The 21,293-nt window shown below is 44.2% G+C and overlaps 1 protein-coding gene across 6 annotated transcripts in view; it reads right to left on the bottom strand.

Annotated features, from left to right (window-relative positions):
• Sv2b (synaptic vesicle glycoprotein 2B) overlaps positions 1-21,293 on the bottom strand; it is a 218,698-nt gene that overhangs the window by 179,544 nt on the left and 17,861 nt on the right. For 2 of the 6 annotated variants that reach the window (XM_050154089.1, XM_050154088.1), the window contains exon 2: positions 15,698-15,823. The gene's annotated coding sequence lies outside the window, so the exon portion shown is untranslated. Of the gene's footprint in view, positions 1-15,697; positions 16,511-21,293 lie in introns of those variants that run through there. The other 4 variants (XM_050154084.1, XM_050154085.1, XM_050154087.1 and 1 more) reach the window with 3 other exon arrangements.

Genomic DNA, 21,293 nt, shown 5'->3' with positions numbered 1-21,293 from the left:
ATATGGCAGTTTGCTTTCTGGGCAAATAAGCTATTTATCTCAAGTGCCTCTTTGTGTCCTTCTTGCCCATTGGTAGGTTCCATTTGTGTGTGTGTGTGTGTGTGTGTGTGTGTGTGTGTGTGTGCCTATGTGGATAGAATCAAAGTGAGGGCTTTAAACTTAATCTTTACCATTGAACTGTATCCCCAGCCAGGCCTGGTGTTTTTGAGGCAAGGTCTAACATTGTATAGCCTAGGCTAGTCTCAATTTTGAGTTCCTTTTGCCTCAACCTTCTGAATGATGGGATTACAAATGTGCACCACAATGTTTGACTGCAGTCATTCTTAACGCCTTTAAAGACATGGGTTCTGGCTTGAGAGACAGGCAATAGGACACAATTGATGATGATCCAACAGACCTTCAGTTCTTACTGTTTCTGAACTCCAGTCTGTCGTGGGAGTATAGGCAGAAAGCTCCAGGTCCAAAGAACTCATATATGCAGAGAATCACCCAGAAGGATGCTTCCAAGGCTTTGTTAGTGCTGACTCTCCTATAATAGCCTCTGTGGCAAGAGCCAAGAAACCAATAGCCAGGAAGAAGATTGTCAGTTACTTGACCATGGTAGTCATAGTCATAGCTGTGACATGCAAAGAGCTCCCCCTCCTCCATCACAGAGCTTCTGAATGTAAACTTGAAGTTCGGAACAATCACACAAGGGGCCAGACCAGAACCACAGCTGTGGGCATATCTTAGCCAGGGTTACTATTGCTGTGATAGAACACCATGACCAAAGCAACCTGGTGAGGAAGTTCCATATCACTCTTCATCATCAAAGGAAGTCAGAACAGAAAATCAAACAGGGCAGGAACCTGGAGGCAGGAGCTGACACAGAGCCCATGGAGGAGTGCTGCTTACTGGCTTGTTCCTCATAGCTTGCTCAGCTGTCTTTGTTATAGAACCAAGCACCTCACCAGTCCAGCGATGACACCACCCATAATAAGCTGGGCCCTACCCCATCAATCACTAATTAAGAAAATGCGCTATAGGGTTGCCTACAGCCCGATCTTATGGAGGCATTTTCTCAGTTGAGGCTCCCTTCCTTCTGATGGCTCTAGCTTGTGTCAAGTTGGCGTAAAACCAGCCAGCACAGGGCAAGGAGCACACAGTGAGCATCCCTCATGATCACACAGTGGTCTTGCATCACACAAAAAAACAGACTCCAGCAGAATGATTAGTCCAGGAGCAGCCACTGTGTCATCAACAAATCCCACAAACCGTACTCTCGGGTTCACTGAGATTGCCTGGCGTTAGAGCCAAGCGGTACCCGGAGATAAGAATGCCTGTTTCAACAGCGACACCCTGTGGCAGGATCGGCAGTAACAACCCACCATTTGGAGCACTGAACCTTTAGTTTCCCACGCTGGCAGTGGTAGTATGAAGGAAGCGCAGAGTATCTTTCAGGAGAACGGTCTGGGGAGTTGTCACAGAAAGGGAGACAGCAGAAAGAGGAAAAACGCGTTCTCACTATTGATGCTATGGGATCACAGGACGAGTTAAATTAAATATTGAGCATGTTTCCCAAACTACAGAATAAATAACACAGCAGCCTTTTGTGCCCTCCACAGTTCTCCGTCATTTCATTTACTTGTTTCAACAAACTCTATATGCCCTGTATTTGTCTTCATTACTGGAGGAAGCTGACAATCAGAAACTCAGAAACGTGCTCACAGGAACACTGGCTAGGGACATTCTCTGGTCCAAGTAAGCATGGAACAGTGGAGAGAGCTAAGCCAAGGTTGCGCTCCTAATGTGTAGAATTTTCAGCTCCTAGCGATGCTGTCTACAGCCTAAATTTCACAAAATACCTACTCAGAGTTGGGCACGGTGGCACACATCTTTAATCCCAGGACTTGGGAGGCAGAGGCAGGCAGATCTCTTTGAGTTCAAGGACAGCCTAAACTACACAGTGAGTTCTAGAATAACCAGGGCTACACCGAGATCCTCTTCCAATAAATAATAATAAGTATTCTTTAAAAACTACTAAATGTCTATTCATTTTCTTCACCAATTTCTCAGCCGGTCTTTTTTTTTTTTAAAGCCAAAGTATATCAATAAATAGTATTATTCTTACTATTAAATGCCTATCTAGCCGGGCGGTGGTGGCGCACGCCTTTAATCCCAGCACTTGGGAAGCAGAGGCAGGTGGATCTCTGTGAGTTCGACACCAGCCTGGTCTACAAGAGCTAGTTCCAGGACAGGCTCCAAAACCACAGAGAAACCCTGTCTCAAAAAACCAAAAAATAAAAAATAAAAAATAAATGCCTATCTAATTTCCTAGACACAATGACAGACTTGATTTTATTTATCTTTGCAAAGATCTTTGTAAAAATGTTACAAGCTGTTAGACTGAGAGGATGTGGGCTGTCTATCTGTTGCCAGCCCAGATGATTTTGAAGGTGGAGTTGCCAGAGAGCCAGATACAGTGGGGCACACCTGTAATGCCAACACTTGGGGATAGGAGGCAGGAAGGTCAAGAGTTCAAGGCCAGTCTCTGATACTTAATGAGTTCAAGAGCCTCTTGGGATGTGTGAAACCCTGTCTCAAAAAGATGTATACATAGTACTATATACATGATTATTTTAATATATTAAATATGTATCAATATACAATACTGCTCAATGTAAAGAAGTCTGCAGATACCGAGGCCTTCTCGTACCGCTCACACTTTGGTCCCTGGGTTCTTCAGAAGGGTGAGGGTGTATTGATCTGAGATGGCTTAGCCACACACTAAAGTAGTTCATGGGAAACTGTGGGCATGCTCTAAAATAATGCCTCCTCTCCTTTTTCCCATAAGAACATTGTAAACTTAGAAAGAAGCCAGTGCCCACAAGTCTTGTTGCCAATAAAATTTTAGCAAAATCAGACCTTGCTATTTACAAGTTCCAGGGCAGCTGCTGAAATCAGGACTTGGAAACTGGAAGTAAAAGAAAACTGAGGGAAAAAAATGTATCATACAAAAATGAGGGAAGAAATGACTTCTCCAAAAATTAATGGAAAGAAAAGTTAAAACATTAACTGTTTAAATAGGGAAAGAAAAATGATAATATAACAAAAGGAAGAAAGGGGGTGCAAAAAGGTAGACGTGGGTGTGTATCAGTTAGCTATTGCTACATAACAAAATACCGTAAAACTCAGTGGCCCAATACAATGGTCATTTATGAGTACAGAGTTCTGCGGAGTTTAGCTGATCTAGGCTGGAGCTGGCTTTGCTTCTCTCTATGGATCTACAGGTCAACAGAGAGAACTCTGCCCCACAGCTCTGCTGCTTCACCTGGAGCCAGAATTGCATTCTTATCTGTCAAAGGGGAAGCACAGAGACAATCCTCTGTGGGACTGATAACAAGTTTATTATTTAGAGAAGGAAATTAGCACTTAAAGAATTGAGAATTGGACCAGTTAGCGTAACACAGGTAAAACTTGGAGATGTTTTGTTACATGAAACAAGCCATTCACAAAAAGGAGACTGTATGATTCTATTTACATGAGACTAGGGAGTGTCAGATTCATTGAGACAAAGGAAAAAATGGCTTCCAAGGGGGAAGGTATGGAGAATTAATGTTTAAGGGATGTCCGGTTTCAGTTGGTTAAAATAAAAGCATTCTGGGAAGCCTGAGCATTGGTGGCCACGAGTGTGCTTGCTGCCAAATCGGACCACCTGGGTTCAAACCCCAGCGACCACCCAGCGGAAGGAGAGACCTGACTCCTGCGAGTTGGCTTCTGACCTGCACAGAAGGTTTTGCATGTGCACACATGTACACAACAAATAAATAGTAACAGAAAGATGCAATGACTGGACGAGATGGCTCAGTGGGTATAAGCTCTTCCCGCCCTGAACCCACATGGTAGGAGAGAATTGATTCCCGCAAACAGTCCTCTGATCTCCATAAGCAAGGCTGTGACACCACACACACACAACATAAACGTAATTTTAGTGATTAAAATGTTGAAGCTGTTGGAATTCTATAATAGGAATACAAAAGAAAAGACAGAAGGTTGTATTGAACCGGACAAGAGCTGTAGAAAGGTCCTAGCCTGGAACCCTGGTGCCTGAGGAATTGGAGCTCAGGGCAACTGGCTTTTAGGTATAAAGGGAGTTTCCCATGATGGCCCAGAGCCAATCAACTGTGCCTCCCAGTGTGGGGGGTAGTGGGAGTAGCTCAGCTGGAGATGCAGGGCATCCCAGCTGAGTACAGCGAGGTATCATTCACGTAAGTGAGCGAAAGGCTAAACAACAGTCTACGTTGCTATAGGAACACACATATTTATGGAAACAGATGGGAGTCTGGAGGCAATACTCAGTCGCTATGGCTGGTTTTTTTTTTTTTTAAGACATTAAACTAATAAAGGAGATGGTTAACTTGATCAGAATGTCTTTCCTAACAGTACCAAGAATGTGTTTGGGTATTTGTGCGGCTTGAAGTTAAATGAGAAAAGTGTGTGCTAACCTCCTTGCCTTTATTGTGTTAACGGAAATGCTGTCTGCGGGAGAACGCCATTCTGCTTGCAATGGGCAATAGTTAATGCTGAGGTGCCTAACTGATCAGAGGGCTGAGAATAAGTTACTCTTGAGCACTCGGCCCTAAATGGAGCAACTGCAACACCCATTCAAGGCTTACAGAACATTAAGGGGGGGGGGGTGTAAGAGCCAGGGCCTGAAGGTGGGCATGCGGTGCTGTAAAATGCTTATGTCTTCTGCACATGGTCGTTGTACTGTGACATCCCTGCACAGGGCGGAGCCCACTAACACCCCATGGTGAGTGGTTGGTGGAGTCAGGAGGCCCCACCCCTCTCTGAGGAGCAATGGGCAGGTTATGATTGCTAAGGCAGGAGTCAGTCATATATTCCTCAGTGGTGTGGACACTGGTAGGTTGCCCTTGCTCAAGTAAATAACTCCCCCCAGCTGCACTCAAGAAAGCAACCAAACTTAAATGCAATAAGACATGAAATTTTTAAAAAATTAGGCATGGAAATAGGAAAGATTTGTTTGGGAAGAGGAGGGTTGACAAATGGGACAGGGAGGAAAGATGGGATAACAGGGGAAGGTCAGGGGAGATGGCTCAAATGGATAAAATAGCTCACCATGAAAGCAAGGGGGGGAAAAAAGCTAGACATGGCTGCTCGTGCCTATAACCCTAACATTGGCAAACAGACAGGAGGATCCTGGGAGCGGTGATGATGATGGTGGTGGTCGTGGTGGTGGTGATGGTGGTGGTAATGATGGTGATGGTGGTGATGATGATGGTGATGGTGATAGTGATGGTGGTGGTGATGATGGTGGTGGTGATGATGGTGGTGGTGATGATGGTGGTAATGGTGATGGTGGTGGTGATGATGGTGATGATGAGAAAAGTGATAGAGAAAACCACACTTTGTCCTACCTTGGCCTCTACATTGTCTTGCATTCCCACCCACTCACAGGTGTGTATGTATATCACAAGCATAAAAACCAGAATAAAAATTTAAAAGGAAAGGCCAGACATGCAAGCACAAGCTTTTATTCCCACTATTCTGGAAACAAATGAAGAGAGACATCTCTGAGGGTTTGAGGCCAGCCTGGTCTACACAGTGAATTTTTGGCTAGCCAGAGATTATATAGTGAGACCAGGCTTGGTCTACAACAGCTAGCTCCAGGACAGCTAGGGCTGTTACACAGAGAAACCCTGTCTTGGGGGGGAAAAAAAACTTATAAAAAAAAAATCAAAAAGGAAATGGGGAGAATATGATCACAGTACATGAAATATATGTATGAAATTGTGAAACAAACATTTTTAATGGCAGAGTCTGTTTTGTTTGATCAAAGGTTTGAGATGCTGTTTTGGTTTAATTCTTTCCATTTCCATACTCTTTTCTTTAAATGTCTTTCAAATCAGAATGGAGACGTGGCTCATCCATTAAGAGCACTCGCTGCTCTTGTAGAGGACTCAGATTTGGCTCTCAGCACCCACATGGTGGCTCACATCCATCCCTAGCCCCAGTTCCAAGGTATCCAACATCCTTTTGGCCTCAGAGACAGTGCTGATGGTGCACACGCATACTACCACACATACATACACATACATACCATACATGCAGGCAAAACAGTAAATATACATAAATAAAAATAATAAATTCCTTTTTCTAAAGGTCTCTCAGAGCTAATGGCCTGGTATGCCCTTGGGAGGCATGTGGGCAATTGTTGCACTGCCCTGCCCATCCCACCCACACCTACTCTCTTCCCTCTGAGAGCTGGGCACCTTGGACTGCCGCCTTCCTTCATGCGCTGCTCAGTTCTCGGTGGGGGGGGGGTGTCTCCCTTGTTCTCTCCGCAATGATCTGTGAGAAAGGTGTGCAACCAGGAGTCCCAGATGCTTCCGGTTGGGCTCAGCCATTGGTTCCCGGTTACACATAACTTTTACTCAGGTCTCTGCACTTCTCTTTCATTTATAAAGAAGTGTATAAAAAAAAAAAAAGTTTAAAGTGTATCCATGGCTGCTACTATAAGGTTGCTGCCATTAGAAATAATAGGAACTAATTTAATCTTTAAAAAGCACTGGCGATGAGCTGGGAAAGGAAGGCAGGCTGGTGTAACAGCTGCCTCTCCAACCTACTTGTAAAATCCTACAGCGTATCACAGTTGTATGTAGCACCAAACCCCCCCCCCCCCCCCCCCCCCCCCCCCCCCCCCCCCCCCCCCCCCCCCCCCCCTGCCTACATGGGCTTCCCCGGTTCGCCATGCTATAGGACACCTGATCCAGCAGATGGCAGGAGAGAGCTGAGATCGTGGGGAAAGGAGCCAGGCATTTCATTCAATCTGCCCTGTGAACAGAAAGAGGACATCCTCGTTCTCGCGTGTAATCTGAAACAGCCCTGCACAATAGTTTCCCAGTCAGTCTTTCCGGGTTGTACTAACAAAGATGGGCCTGAAAGTCACGTGAGTGACCACTGCAATGAAAACAGTCTCTCCAGGGTTCTGGTGCCTTCTGCCTGTAAGCCCAGCTACTGTTCCCTCCTGTTCATCCCTCCGTGTTAATGTGACGAATTCACTTTAACGTTATGGTCTCGAAGTAGATATTATTTCCTCTGAGAAACTACCTCTGATGGCACATAAAAGATTGAGCTGGTGTTTGTTTTGTTTTTTTTTTTTTGTGCCTGTGTGTGTGTGTGTGTGTGTGTGTGTGTGTACACGAGCACACAAAGGAATCATAGAGTGGAGAACAAGCAAGAGCCACTTCTCTACTCATGAATTCAAAGAAGCTATAGCCACCTGTACAAAATCAAGCCGGTCAAGAATTACAGCCCTGAATCCATGGATGGGGTGGCCTCGTGCTCCACTCCTAGCTGAGGAGCTACTGGCAACTGAGGGGTGCTGAGGAAAGAGGAGTCATTTTTCTTCTGGGGTGTGGCCCCTGACTGGTTGCCCATCTGCATGCAGAAGACAACACTAACCAGACTCAGCAGACTATTTGAAAAAAATAACAAGAGAAGAAAAAACATAAAGGTGGGGAGGACACACGCTGGGGAATCTGGAGAGGGGCCCATATTATCAGATACGCTGTCTACATTAGGAAAATATCAAGGAAGAATAAAATATGTTTTTAAATGAAGCTACAGTCCCTGGATCTTGCTATCTATATGTGTGGATATTTGAGAGGTTGAGTCACCTTCTGACTTGAAGGACTCGTCCGGGACCTGGGCAGGGTCAGGAAGGAAGAGGAGGAGATACAACTGTCGCAGCAGCCACAGGCCTGTCTGCAGATCAGAGGATGTGGCTTCCTCACACGGGCTCCCACAGCAGACAGACAGAAATGGCTTCCCAGACCCACCCATGGGCTGTCGCCTCCTGGAGCCCCCAGAGCCACCTACAACCCGGAAACACAGCAAGGCCTTCGTGTGCGGCTCCCAGAGCCCTCAGGAGACCACAGATGATCATGAGACAATCATGAGAACCAGAGAACAGTGACAGTGACAGGAGCAAGAAGATGTCATTTAATAGGATAACCGCTAATCTGGTTATTTTCTCTCTGATAATATATAGTAACTGAGAAAATTTTGGAAAAATAGAGAAAATAGGTAAAACATAGAGCATGTTATTCTATCACCCAGAAAGCAACAACAGTGAGAAAACTTGAACCCCAGCTATGTGATACACTGAAGACATTTGTGTGAGTTTTCAAAAATTACTTCATCCCCGGTGTTTACTTTGGTTCTGTCATCAATAATTGGATCACCCAGCTCTGTGTCTAAAATCTAATGAAGTCTTCATTTCAGTCCCTCAGGTGTTTAGTCAGTAATAAATTCGCATCATACTTAATAAGAAAAATATTTCAAATCGTTTCACACTTGGATGGGTTTCCTAAGACCGGGTGAGCACTGCCCTCAACATTAGCTAGTCTTAATTAATGGGAAAGACCACTCAGCTTCTGGAGATGTCATTTCCTCATCAATAGAGTGATGGTGCTTATCTACAATGAGACACTAAGAGTCTGAACGGCAGTTCTGCGTGTTATTACCCTGGCATAGCTGGCATAAACAGAGGCTGCTCCAGGAACTCCTGGATATGATCACCCCACCCAGCTGAAAGAGATCTGTACCAAATGATCTCAGAGATTTCTTCTGGCCTTGTGTTCTGTCGCTCTATAACAGAAATAGGGGTAGAGAACAGTTGTATTTGTTTAAATGCATTCTCTGTTCAGATACACACACACATAAATGATGCATCTCCTCTGGTATAGTCTTATTTTTAATGATCTATGCCATGGTCACTGATGATTGGGAAGAGTTTTCCCTGTAGAAGAAGAGAACAGGTGGGCTCGTGTTCTCGTCTCCTCCCCAAGCAGATGATCACACATGGAAACTGTTCATTGCTCTTGTTGGGAGGAGAACCCAGAATTGTTGGAGCTTCTAGGGTTGGACTCTCTGCCCGATGTATTCACTGAGATAAAGCTCTCTCGGCGCTCACTCTCACAACTGTGCTCTCTGTGGTCTCGACACTGTTAGGAACTGCTGAATTTCATCACCTATCACTGTGAGTTTACATGAGGTAAAAGAAAGAAAAGGAAGAAAGGAAGTGAGGGTGGAAGGAAGGGGAAAAAAAGGAAAGAAAGAAGAAGTGGCAGTAAAGGAGGGAGGAAGAGACCAGAGCATAAGAAGAAGCCTGGGGGCAGACCTATCCCATATGAGTGACAACTTGTGGACCTGCAAGAATATCTCAGGAAAGAAAGCACAATTTAAAATAGAGCACCAAGGGCTGGGGTGTGCAAATCAGTGGTAAAATACTTGTCCAATACTCAAACATGGCCCTGGGTCCAGTTTCCAGAACCACTAGAAAAAAAAAAGTAAATTTTGGCTTGGGAGTGGTGGCTCACATCTGTAATCCCAGGACTTGGGAGGTGGAGGCAGAGGAATCAGAATTTTAAGGTCATCCTCCACTACACAGTGTGTTTGAGGTCAAACTGACTCACGGCACACTGTCTCATCCTCCCTAGGGATCTATAGACAGTTGAAGGTTGCTAGAGGAGAAATAGTGGGGGGGGGGGGGATGTCTGAGCCCACTTCCGGGTTTGAAAACCTACCAAAACCTGGGCTTGATTTGGAATCCACCAATCCCCATCCTGGAAATCTCCACCCTAGAAAACTCCATCCCTCAAGAAACCCTATATAAAGCCTGTCTCCTGCTCAGTTGTCTGCTGCTTCTCACCTAAATAGAGGCAACCACTGTCTTGTGTCTCTCACAATAAATCTCACGTGTGATGTGTGTTCTAAGGTGTGACTTCGTGGTATTCCTTGGCTCCCAACTGTCAGGATACCTTTCTCTTCCGAGCTGTGACACTTGCATTGGACAAACCTTCCCCTTTAGAGCTACAACAGCTCCACTGGGGAAGGCTTTCTCCTCAGGGCTGTAACACAGACATTTTCTTTAGTGTTGTAGCCATCAATAAGATGACCACATTACTGCAAATAACTCCAGACTGCTATATAGATAGCCCTTTTCTACAAGATTGGAGGGACGCTCCTTAACCAAAAAAAAAAAAAAAAACAGAAAATTTTAAAAGGAAGATGAAACAACAGGATGTTCTAAGGGGAATAGAAGTCTACCTGCAGGGAGGCTCCTACTGCTCAGGAAGTGAACAACTCAAAATAACTTCAGAAAGTCCCTGAAACTGACTAGATGCACTAGACACTGTCCCAAGCATATGTAAGCCTTCAGAACTGCTGAGGGACACTCAGCTGACTAGAGGAGGCTCCAACAAGCCAGTTTACCTGGAAGGAACAGAGATCTGGTAAGCTGGAAAGAAGCAGAAACTAGCTGAGATGCTGGGAAGAGAGTCAGGCCAACGGAACTACTGAACTGCCTATGGGTTGTGCAGTGTGCTACAGGTTCCCATGATCTGACAGCCAAGCTGGGGTGGTCATGTGATGCAGCTATCTTTGGTTCTTTTCTGGTCTTGTAAGTAACCCCTCACTGACATCACTATATAAAACCCATTGGTTCACCAAATTGGATTTTAGTGGTATCCTTACTTTGGTCTGTCATTAATTCCCTATCTGACACACATATCTAGTTGACTCAGGCAAACACACACACATATAAAAAATTTAAAAAGCTTTTTGAAAAGTATTGGCAGAAGGCTGGAGAGATGGTTCAGTAATTAAGAGCACTCGTTGCTCTTGCAAAGGACTCAGGTTCATTCCAGGACCCAGTTCACAACAATCTATAACTCCAGTTCCAGGGAATCCAACAACCTCTTCTGACTGATATGGGCAATGGGCACACAAGCAGTGCACATACATATATGTGGGCAAAATGCCCAATACAGATAAAATGAAATGTTTTAATCTCAAAAATTAAACTCCCAAATTTAAAAAGCATGGTGGCACACATACCCTAAATCCCAGCACTCAGGAGACAGAGGGAGGTGGATCTCTGTGAGTTCAAGGCCAGCCTGATCTACATAGTGGAACCCTGTCTCAAAATAAATAACTAAATAAAACAAAAAGGATGTAAATGGTACATATAACAGGGTCGATGGTTACTCCTAGGAAGAAAAAGAAAATGGAATAAGAAGTGAACTTGGGCCAGGTGGTGGCCAGGGCTACACAGAGAAACCTTGTCTCAAAAGAAAAAAAAAATACAAGAAGTCAAATTTGTCCTCATCTCTCTCTGTGTCGTTTCATTTATACATACAGTAGATTATCTTATACTGACCCTATCTTTGATGTGCTTTGGGGAGTTTTCCTTTTCTCTTTGAATTTTCCCTTTATATCTGTGCTGAATACTCTCTACTGCCTTCTCTTCAGGCTGACTTATTTTTCCCTCAGTAATGTAATGTCTCTCAAGCTGCTCATTACAGAATTCTTCATCTCTATCACTTTGTCTTTTTTTTTTTTAGTTTTACAATTTTTATTTATTTTTTAGTGTTTTCATTGAAGTAAAATTACACTACCTCCTGTTTGGGTGGAAGCTTCACCCCAGCCCCTGGCATGCATATAGCCAAAGAGTCTGGAATGTGCAGGTGGAAGCTCCATCCCAAGACCCCTCCCCCACCTCTCTCCAAACCCTGCTGCATCTCAGAAAGTCCACCAAATGATGACCCCTCCCCCAGAGAAGCTCAAGACCACTCCTACAGTGTGTTTAAACTGCCCCCCAGAAAACAGGCATGTGGTTTTCTGGTCTTCCTTTCCCATCTCCTCTCTGGGGGACTGGAAAACACCAACTGGGAGCATTGTATCCATTAAACCTGGGCTTTTTCTAATTCACTTTGATTTGGTCTGATTTGGATTGTTGTGTCGGCAGAGAGACTTAGCAGGGTACAAAAACTTTTCACCTTCCCTCCTCCCTTTCTTCTTTCGAGCCCCTCCCTCCTATCCTCTCTCAAACCATCCCCTTTCTCACTACTCACAAGTTCATACCCTCTTTTCTTTCATTATTATCATTGCATATATACATATGTATGTATGTATATGCACAAATGTATATAAATACAGCCTACTGAGTCCATTTTTGTTAGTGGTGTACAGATGATTTCTAGGCTGACCTCTGCATTGGACAGCCAATAATGGGCTCATTCCTGAGAGGCTAATTCTTCTTCTCCCAACAGTCATAAGCTGCCTGTAGATCTTTGTCTGTGGGTGAGGCCCCATGAAAACTCTCTCATTAACATGTGCATTATATTGTATTGTCCCAGCCTTGTTTACGATGTCACTTCTAGAAGAGACGATTCTAACAAATCCATTCTTCCTTCTGTTGGTCTATATCGGTCATTTTCATGGTGTTGTGACCAGTGTAACAGGCAGAAACAGCTTGAAGAAGGAATGATTTATTGTGACTGGATTCAGAGTTTCATGGGAAGGCATGGTGGAATAGTGTGACCCCCCAGTCTGTTGGCATGGTTACTAACCAGGAAGCAGAAACACAGACTAGAACCAGGGGCTGCCATCATTTTCAAATGCCCATTCCTTGGTTGCTTCCACCAACCAAGTGCCAGCTCCCAAAATCCCTCAGCTTCCCCAAATGGCACCACCAGCCGGGGAACAAGCATGGAGAATAAGAGACTGTTGGGGACATTTCAGACACAAATGACAGGTCATCCGTCCACTGACACTGTCCCATCGATGCATGCATATTGTTTACATTTTCCACTGGAGCCTCTAATGTATTAATTATGGAATTTTTAATTCCCAAATAGTCTCAAAGGAGTAAGGAGTTTCCTTTTGTTTTATTTATGTATCTTTTCTTTGGTTTGGTTTACTTTGTGCCAACAGGGTCTCACTATGCAGCCCTGGCTGGCCTGCAACTATGTAGACCGGACTAAGCTTGAATGTGTGGTAACTGTCCTGTTTCTGCCTGTCAAGTGTTGGGATTACAAGAATGTATCGACACATCTGGTCCTGTTTTGCTCATTCTGTTTTAAATCTTTTATTGCATTTAGTTATTTGTTGGGAAGCTCACGTATCACCGTGTATGTGTGGGAATAAGAGGACAGCTCAGATCACCGGGTTTAATGGCAAGTGCCTTTATCTGCTGAGCTGGCTCACCCACCCTTGTTCATTTAACAATTGGAGTTTTTTTATTATATATTTTGTTATCAAGGGCAAAGACATTGTGTAAAGCTCCTGTATTTTGATTGAAAAGTGAAAATTCCTAAAATTAAAATGATTTGGTTTCCAGAGCTAAAGTAGCATTATTTTGAATTCTTGCCCTCCTCACTATCATATCTCCCACCCTCATATCTCCCACCCTCATATCCCCTCCCTCATATCCCCTCCCTCATATCCCCTCCCTCATAGCTGATTCAGAAACAGTCTGACTGCAACCAGATACTACACAATACTTATCAATCTCTTGAAAAGAGACCACACTTTCCTCTGAAAGCTATAAGAAGGGATCTCTGATTTAAGGTTGGAGATGTGAGTCACCGTTAAGAGCCCTCTCTAGTCTTCCAGAAGACCTGAGTTCAATTCCAGGCATCTTCATGGCAGTTTACAAACACCTATCACTCCAACCTCTTCTTCTGATCTTGTGGACTCCTGCACTCACGCGGTGTGCAGAGACTCATGCAGGCTCATGCACTTACACATAAATAATAAATTCTGAAACGTCAATCTAATGGGAAAGAGGACACTGTAACTCCCCCCTCAATGGCACATTTACCTGCTCTTTTCTCAGAGCCTCCCGTATGCTGCTGCCTTTCCATGGATTAAAAAAATAAATAAAACCTTTTTTTGAGACAGGACTTCTCTGTGTAGCTCTGGCTACCTCAGCACTCATTCTATAAACCCGGCTGTCCTCAAACCCTGAGATCTGCCTGCCTCTGCCTCCCAAGTGCTGGGATTAAAGGCGTGCGCCACAACACCTGCAAACATTTTTTTTAAGAAATGTTTTGCCCAAAAGGACAATTCCCTTTGTCCCCAAACCCCAAACCTTTCCTATTCCCTGCGATTTTTGGTAGAGAGTGTGTAGAACGGTGCAGAGCAAGATAAACACTCACGCCAGAAAACGGGCATTGTCTTCTCTCATTCACTCACCAGTGTCGGGCAGCGAATCACTCCAAGAATAGAGGGATTGTGTTTGTTGTTACTATAGTTACCACCCCTACACACTGGTTTCAGATTCCTCTGGGGTATTTCATGCTTGATGAGACTGCACGGTAGAGGATATTTCTGTGTTTCTACTTCCCTTCTGGCTTCCAGCTTTTCCTGTGAGTAACCTGCTTTCTTGTAGAACCCAGACCACCTGCCCGGGGTTGGCACCACCCACAATGGGCTGGGTCCTCCCCCACTGATCACTAACGGAGAAATGCCTTACAGCTGGGTCTCTTGGAGGCCTTTCCTCAACTGAGACTCCTTCTTCTCTGATGACTCTGGTTTATGTCAAGCTGACACGCAAATCCAGTCAGTGCAAAGACTGAAGCCAGGCTTGATAGTGCTTATCTATGCCCCAACATTTAGAGGAAGAGGTGGCGGGGTTTTGAGTTTGAGGACTGCCTGATCTATATAATGAGACCATGCCTCAAAAATTAAGCAAAATAAACAGAAATTAAACATATATTGAAGATGAAAATATTGTATTACTTTTGGGGGGAGTGGAGGTAGGGTTTCCCTGGCTGTCCTGGAACTAATTCTGTAGACCAGCCTGTTACCAAAACTCAGAGATCTGCCTGCCTCTGCTTCCCAAGTACAGAGATTAAAGGAGTACACCACCACTGCCTGGCGAAAATTTTTATTACATCTTTTAAAATTTATTTAGTTTGTGCATGTGACCACAGGCCATGTATGTGGAGATCAGAAGACAACACGCAATGTAGGTTCTTTCCTTACACTTGTGGGTCCTGGAGGTTAAACTCAGGTCTTCTGGGTTGGTGGCAAGTGCCTTTACCTGCTAAACCCATCTCAGCACCCCCACAAAAAACATTTTTTTTAAATGTTAGCACCATTCCTTCTGATACTAGGATTGTGTGTGGTCATTTTTTATCTTATCTTTGTATATTGTCAAATCTTCCATGTTGAGCATTATTCATCTAAATTCTTTTTGTTTACTGAGGTACAACTTTTCTTTCTTTGTGGTTGTTTTCCCTCTGACCACACATAGCCCCCCTCCCAGTGTGAAGTGAGAACTACTGTAAAGGAAGATGCACCCTCTCTCCCCAATTCCCCAACTCTTAATGCTTCCTTTTTACCAAGGACTTTTCTCCCCATAGCAACCTGAGCTCCTGGTTAGGGCTCTCAACTTAAACCTGGTTCTGGTACTAGCTCTTCCTCTGAGTCTTAATTAGAGGCTAAAATTAACATTATCTTGGGTATCTCAGAAACCAACAGCCACTTTTTTTCTCTTGTATCTGAACAGTCATGTTCTTCATAGCAAAAATCAAACTCATCAAAAGTATCCAAAACCCCCGAATTTGGAGGACATCTTTATTTATCTCTTGATATAAGATCTGAAATTGTATTTGCCTCACACATTTATTTCTCTAATGCTGCAATAAAAATTATTTCAATTTACCGGATTAAAACAATACACATTTATTATCTGAATTGTTGGGGAGCGATCATAAAGTCAGATACCACTTAGTTAGGGCCCTCTGTTTAATGACTCCCAACACGACAGAAATCAAAGTGACAGCCTAGACTACCATCATTTCAAAGCCCAACTGGGACAGGGCAGACGCACTTCTAAACTCACCTCACAGTCACTGACAGGATTCAGGACATGGATGCTGTTGGGTCGAAGGTGATGGGGTTTCGATATGTGTTGACCAGAAGTCATCACTGGTTCCTCGTCATCAAGCCTCTCCATGATGGCATCTACCTTCATCAGAGCACACCAAAAAGCATGGGAAGAACAAGAATGAGACCGTGGTAGCAAGAGAAGAATACCTAACAAGGTAGAAATTGCAGCCTCTTGTGACCTAATCATAGCACAGATATCTCGATTGCCTCGTCTTATTCATGAAAAGCACGTCTCAGAGTTCCAACTCAAGCCCAAGGGAAGGAGATCACACACTGGATTTAGTACCAGGAGTTGGGGGGCACTCAGATGTCTGCCTATCTTACTAGGTCTCATCCTCTAGTTCCAAAGTCCTCCTCATGGTTTCTTCTCAGAGGCCTAGCAGAACCTCAGGCAAACCGGACTCCAAATGCCCTCTTCTGCTTCCCCATTGAGACAGCCCAGACATACTCGTGCCTCCTTTCTCTGTCGCACAACCCCAATTGGCTTAGGCTTTCGGTGAAAGAAAGTGGTCAACAGAAGAAAAGTAAGCCTGTCTAAAGTTAAATACTTAAAAGATGTTCTCGTTTCCAAAAGAAATCCTGCCCCATGGTTTAAAAAAAAAAAAATCCTCTCTGTGCTTGTCCAGTACACTTGACCCGGGGCCCCACAGCGCACTATTCCTGTTCACAGACACTGAAGCCCCACTGTCTTCCTGAAAGAGTTATCTTGCCCTTAGCTGGAGCTCAGCTCCACAGAGGGACTTAAAAGGAAACAACAGCTCTTGGTCCCGCGCAATAAAAAGACAAATGAGTCATAACAGTCTGGATTCTCCTCCACCAGCCTCAGCAGTTCCGTGAATCGTCTCCATAAAAACCCGCCCTAACATCCCAAGCTGTGTTCCAAGTGCCAAAAGCCTCCCATTCAAGAGTTTTATAACTCAGCCCTGTGCTCAGAAATGTCACTGCACATAAGAGGGCCTTTGATCTCAGACCGTACCCAAGCCCAGAGTCTGCAGCGAAGCGTGGTGATAACTATCTAAAGAGAAAAGCTCTTTGGCTTCCTCTCATCTCTTTCTATTCGACTTTTAACAAGCTGCTTAGCTCTGGGCATGTGCCCTCTGCCCTCTGAGCTTCATCTGAATCAGAAGTAAAACAGGCCCATGGTTATGCGCTCGGAGAGCTTTTTCAATGACGACGGTGGCACAAGGTCATAAAGGGCTCACTGTGTGCCAGGCACTGTCCTCAGTTTGTGCAGGCTGCAGGAAGCTTGTGCAGAGGAAGAAATGGAAGCACAGAGAAGCTCGGAGTGGCTGACAAAGCCACAAAGCCAGTAAAGGGTGGAGTCAGGAGAAAGAAAGAAAGAAAGAAAGAAAGAAAGAAAGAAAGGAAGGAAGGAAGGAAGGAAGGAAGGAAGGAAGGTAGGAAGGAAGGAAGGAAGGAAGGCAGGCAGGCAGGCATCTCCAGAGTAAATCTTGCCCCTCCACAATGAGAAGAAATAATACTCCGTATATATCCCAGTATGAAGTCATAAGGGTGTCTTTAATAAGAGCAGAACTTTGGAGCAAACTCCTAGACCTAAAAACACATTTTTCCCCAAGTTCTGTGTTAGAAATACCTTTGGTAAGGAAAAGGAATGGGCCAACTTTGCACCATATGAAAACTTTACACAAGCTTTCAACGACTCCAGCTGAACTGAAGGCTCCAAGTCTGACTAATTTATGCTCTAAAATCTATTTAAGTAAGCCCATTGGAAGTGACTTCGTTGTCCTTCTGTGGACTACAAGGACAGAGGGCTGGGGAGAAGCTCCATGCTAAAGCACTTTGCCTGGCGTGTAAAGCCCTGGCTTTGACCCCTAGCACCAAAAATTTGCCATCCATGAGGATTTTATTACCCGGCATATTGGTACACATCTGCAATTTCTGCATTTCAAAGACCGAGTGAGACCAAGACCACCCTAGGCTATACAGAGTGAGTTTGAGGACAGCCTGGGCTACCCAGCAAGATCTTGCCTCAAAATAGTAGCAAGAACAATAACAATAATAAATTAAAAGAGAAAGAATTCCTGATTTAAATTAGAAACCTGGACTTTCTAAAGCGTATTTTTCAGTAAGGATGGAAATACACAAAATACATCTAGGTCAGAAAATCATGATTGTTGGTATAAATGAGATGTTTAATCTATCCTTTCAAACATATTGGTATTTGAAAATTAATTATAGGAGATGACTCAGTGGGTAACGTGCCCACTGCACACATACACGAGGATCTAGCTTGGGATCCCTAGCACCCAGAAAACCAGGGGTACATGTAGTTGATTGCTTCTACTCTTTTTGACTCTTTACTCTTTGGCAGGTCCACCGCCAGCTCCCAAATGTGGTTTACATGGAGGCTTATTATTATTTACATTATTTATAAATGCCCAGCCTTAGCTTGTTTTAAATTAGCCTGCCTACCTTTTGCCTCTGAGCTTTTACCTTTCTCTATTTCCGTATGCCTTTCTTTTTAAAAAAAAAAATTATTTATTTATTTTGGATACAATATTCTGTTTGCATATATGCCTGCTAGAAGAGGGCACCAGACCTCATTACAGATGGTTGTGAGCCACCATGTGGATGCTGGGAATNCCCCCCCCCCCCCCCCCCCCCCCCGTATGCCTTTCTTTACTTCTTACTCCATGTCTGCCTGTGTAACTGAGTGGCTAGCTCCTGGTGTCCTCTCTCCTTATTCTCTCATACCTCGATCCCTCTTGCTTCCCATTACCCTTTTTCTTCTTCTGTTTATTCTCTCTGTCTCCCAGCCCCGCTATCCTTTCTTCAGCCTTGCTATTGACTGTTCAGCTCTTTATTAGACCAATCAGGGGTTTTAGACAGGCACAGCAGTACAGCTTCACAAAGTTAAATATTCATAAAGGAAAGAAGCATCTCTTTGCATCATCAAACAAATGCTCCACAGCATAAACAAATGTAACACATCTTAAAATACTGTTCTATAACAAGTGCATGCCTGTAACCTAGCACTGGGGGCTCAGAGACTGGCAGACCCTGGAGGCTTGCGGCAGCTAATCTAGCTGAAATGCTGAGCTCTGGGTTCATTAGAGACCCTGCTTCAAAATGCAAGGCAGCAGGTCTGGAGAGATGGATCAGCACTAAGAGAACTTCGTATCTTTCCAGGAAACCTGAGTTCAGTTTCCAGCACCCATGTCGGACAGCTCACAACTGTGATCAAACACCCTATTCTAGCTTCCAGTACATACACACACACACACACACACACACAAACAGCTCACAACTGTGATCAAACACCCTATTCTAGCTTCCAGTACATACACACACACACACAAACACACACAAATAAATACTTTTTTAATTTATTTATTATGTATAAAATATTCTGTCTACATGCCTGCAGGCCAGAAGAGGGCACCAGACCTCATTACAGATGGTTGTGAGCCGCCATGTGGTTGCTGGGAATTGAACTCAGGACCTTTGGAAGAAGAGGAAATGCTCTTAACCTCTGAGCCATCTCTCCAGCTCCCAATAAATACTTTTTGTAAAGGGTGAAAGCAACAGAGGAAAACATCTGTTATTGCCTTCTGTCCCCCACATGCTTAGATAGGGACTGAAAATCTGCATATACATACGGTAACACAACAAATATCCCACCCACAATAGATATGCTCAAGAACCAGCTATTTCAAATGGATCCCAGAGAGCTGAGTGTGATGACATGTCTGTAATGTCAGCAACTGGGAGGTGGAAACAGGAGAATCGGAAGTGCAAGCTCAGCCAGGTGTCACAGTGCTCACTTTTTATCCCAGCATCAGGAGGCAGAGGCAGGTGCATCTCTGTGAGTTCATGGCCAGCCTGGTCTACAAAGTGAGTTCCAGGACAGCCAGGGTTGTTATACAGAGAAACTCTGTCTCAATAAAAAAATAGTGTAAGCTCATATCCAGGTACCTAAGACCTTCTTTCTCAATAGATAGATAGATAGATAGATAGATAGATAGATAGATAGATAATAGTTAGATAGAATAGATAGATATAGATATTTTATATATATACACATACATACATATACATATTACAACCTACTTTCTTCTGTTAATGTGCCTGCTCTATTACCCTAGCCAAAAATCTTAGACTTTCACTGAATTGTTGAGAAATTGTTCTTTTTATTATGTGTGCTGTTGTTGTTGTTGTTGTTGTTGTTGTTGTTGGGGATGGAACACAAGCCCTCACATGTGATAAACAAGCACTGTGGTGTCGAGCTATCCCACGGTAGCCCAAGAGTACTTGGAATGGACTTGATAAGCAGGTGAAATACAAGCCTGTAGCTGTTCCAGACTGCCCATTGCAGAGAATTGAAAATCAGGAACTGCCTCTGGTGGTGTTGCTATGATGTCATTATTCTATTATATATTCATAGCTCACTCTGCCTGAATCCCCTTCAGTGCTATGCAACTAAGAGCACCTGTAAAATTATTTTTCTATATAAACCTATGTATTGAGTTTCTGCCACATGTTACCTACGGAGTCTGGACTAGTTCAGAGGTTAGGTCCCAGACTCTGCTCAGTTACCGCTAACCACAGTAGGTTGTTTGGATCCCACAAGAGTTGGGTATTCCAAAGCCATGGCCATGAGCTGAGTGTGTCCGCTAAAACCATCAAGCAGTCTGTGTATAGCCAGAGCTGGCTAAGGAAGCTTCTCCAAAGGCCTGAGCCTTCAACTAGAGGTCATATAAAATAATCTAGAGAGTTAATACACAGCACACGCCAGCACCACCATATCACTAGGCAAAGATACCACAGATTTTCTTTGTAGAGGAAATAATCCTGAGCAAAATACAGTTATGAATCAGCAACTGCCTATAATTAGGGGCTTCCCCTCCCCTCCCCTATACCCCTGTAATATCTGAATTAAGGGAGAGAACAATGAACAGTCCATCAGTTGGTTGAAAAACAGCCACATCTTTTCTGATGTTTCCCATGACTCAACTCCTGAAAAGCAGGCCGCTGCAAGTTGGGAAAACACTTCCTAGGAGAATGTAATATCTAAGTGGTTGGGAGGTTCCTTCTCTCTGTCAGCATCAAGATAATTCTACCCTGGGTCTTCCACTTAGGACTCAGCATGACTCAGGCATCCACTCCAGAATACCCACTGATTGCATGATTTCAGGGCTTGTTTCTCCCTACAGAGCAGTATAGGACACATATGTGCGTGTGTTTAAACGGTAGTTGTATTAAACAATGCACCCATCCACCCAGACTGAGACGCATCTGAGACAAGTCATTCGCAAGTTCACCAGCTCTCCTCACTCTCCAGAGAATTAGTCACTGTGCTGCCTTTAATGTTGACCATTCTCTCCCATTAAACAGAAAAAGGTAGTAATTGTTGCCTGGTGGAACGGCTCAGTCAATAAAGCGCTTGGCCTGCAAACATGCGGACCTGAGTTCCGTTCCCAGGACCCACATAAAAATCCAGGCATGGCAGGACAAGCCTGCAATCTCCGTTGGGGAGGCAAAGGCACGGAGATTCGTGGACTTTGCCGGACAGTCCGGCCTAACCATGT

Source organism: Alexandromys fortis, unplaced genomic scaffold (genome assembly GCF_014885135.2).
Source record: "Alexandromys fortis isolate MF-2015 unplaced genomic scaffold, M_Fortis_MF-2015_v1.1 scaffold_86, whole genome shotgun sequence".
Taxonomy (NCBI): Eukaryota; Metazoa; Chordata; class Mammalia; order Rodentia; family Cricetidae; genus Alexandromys; species Alexandromys fortis.
This window is presented reverse-complemented; position numbering and strand designations above follow the sequence as displayed.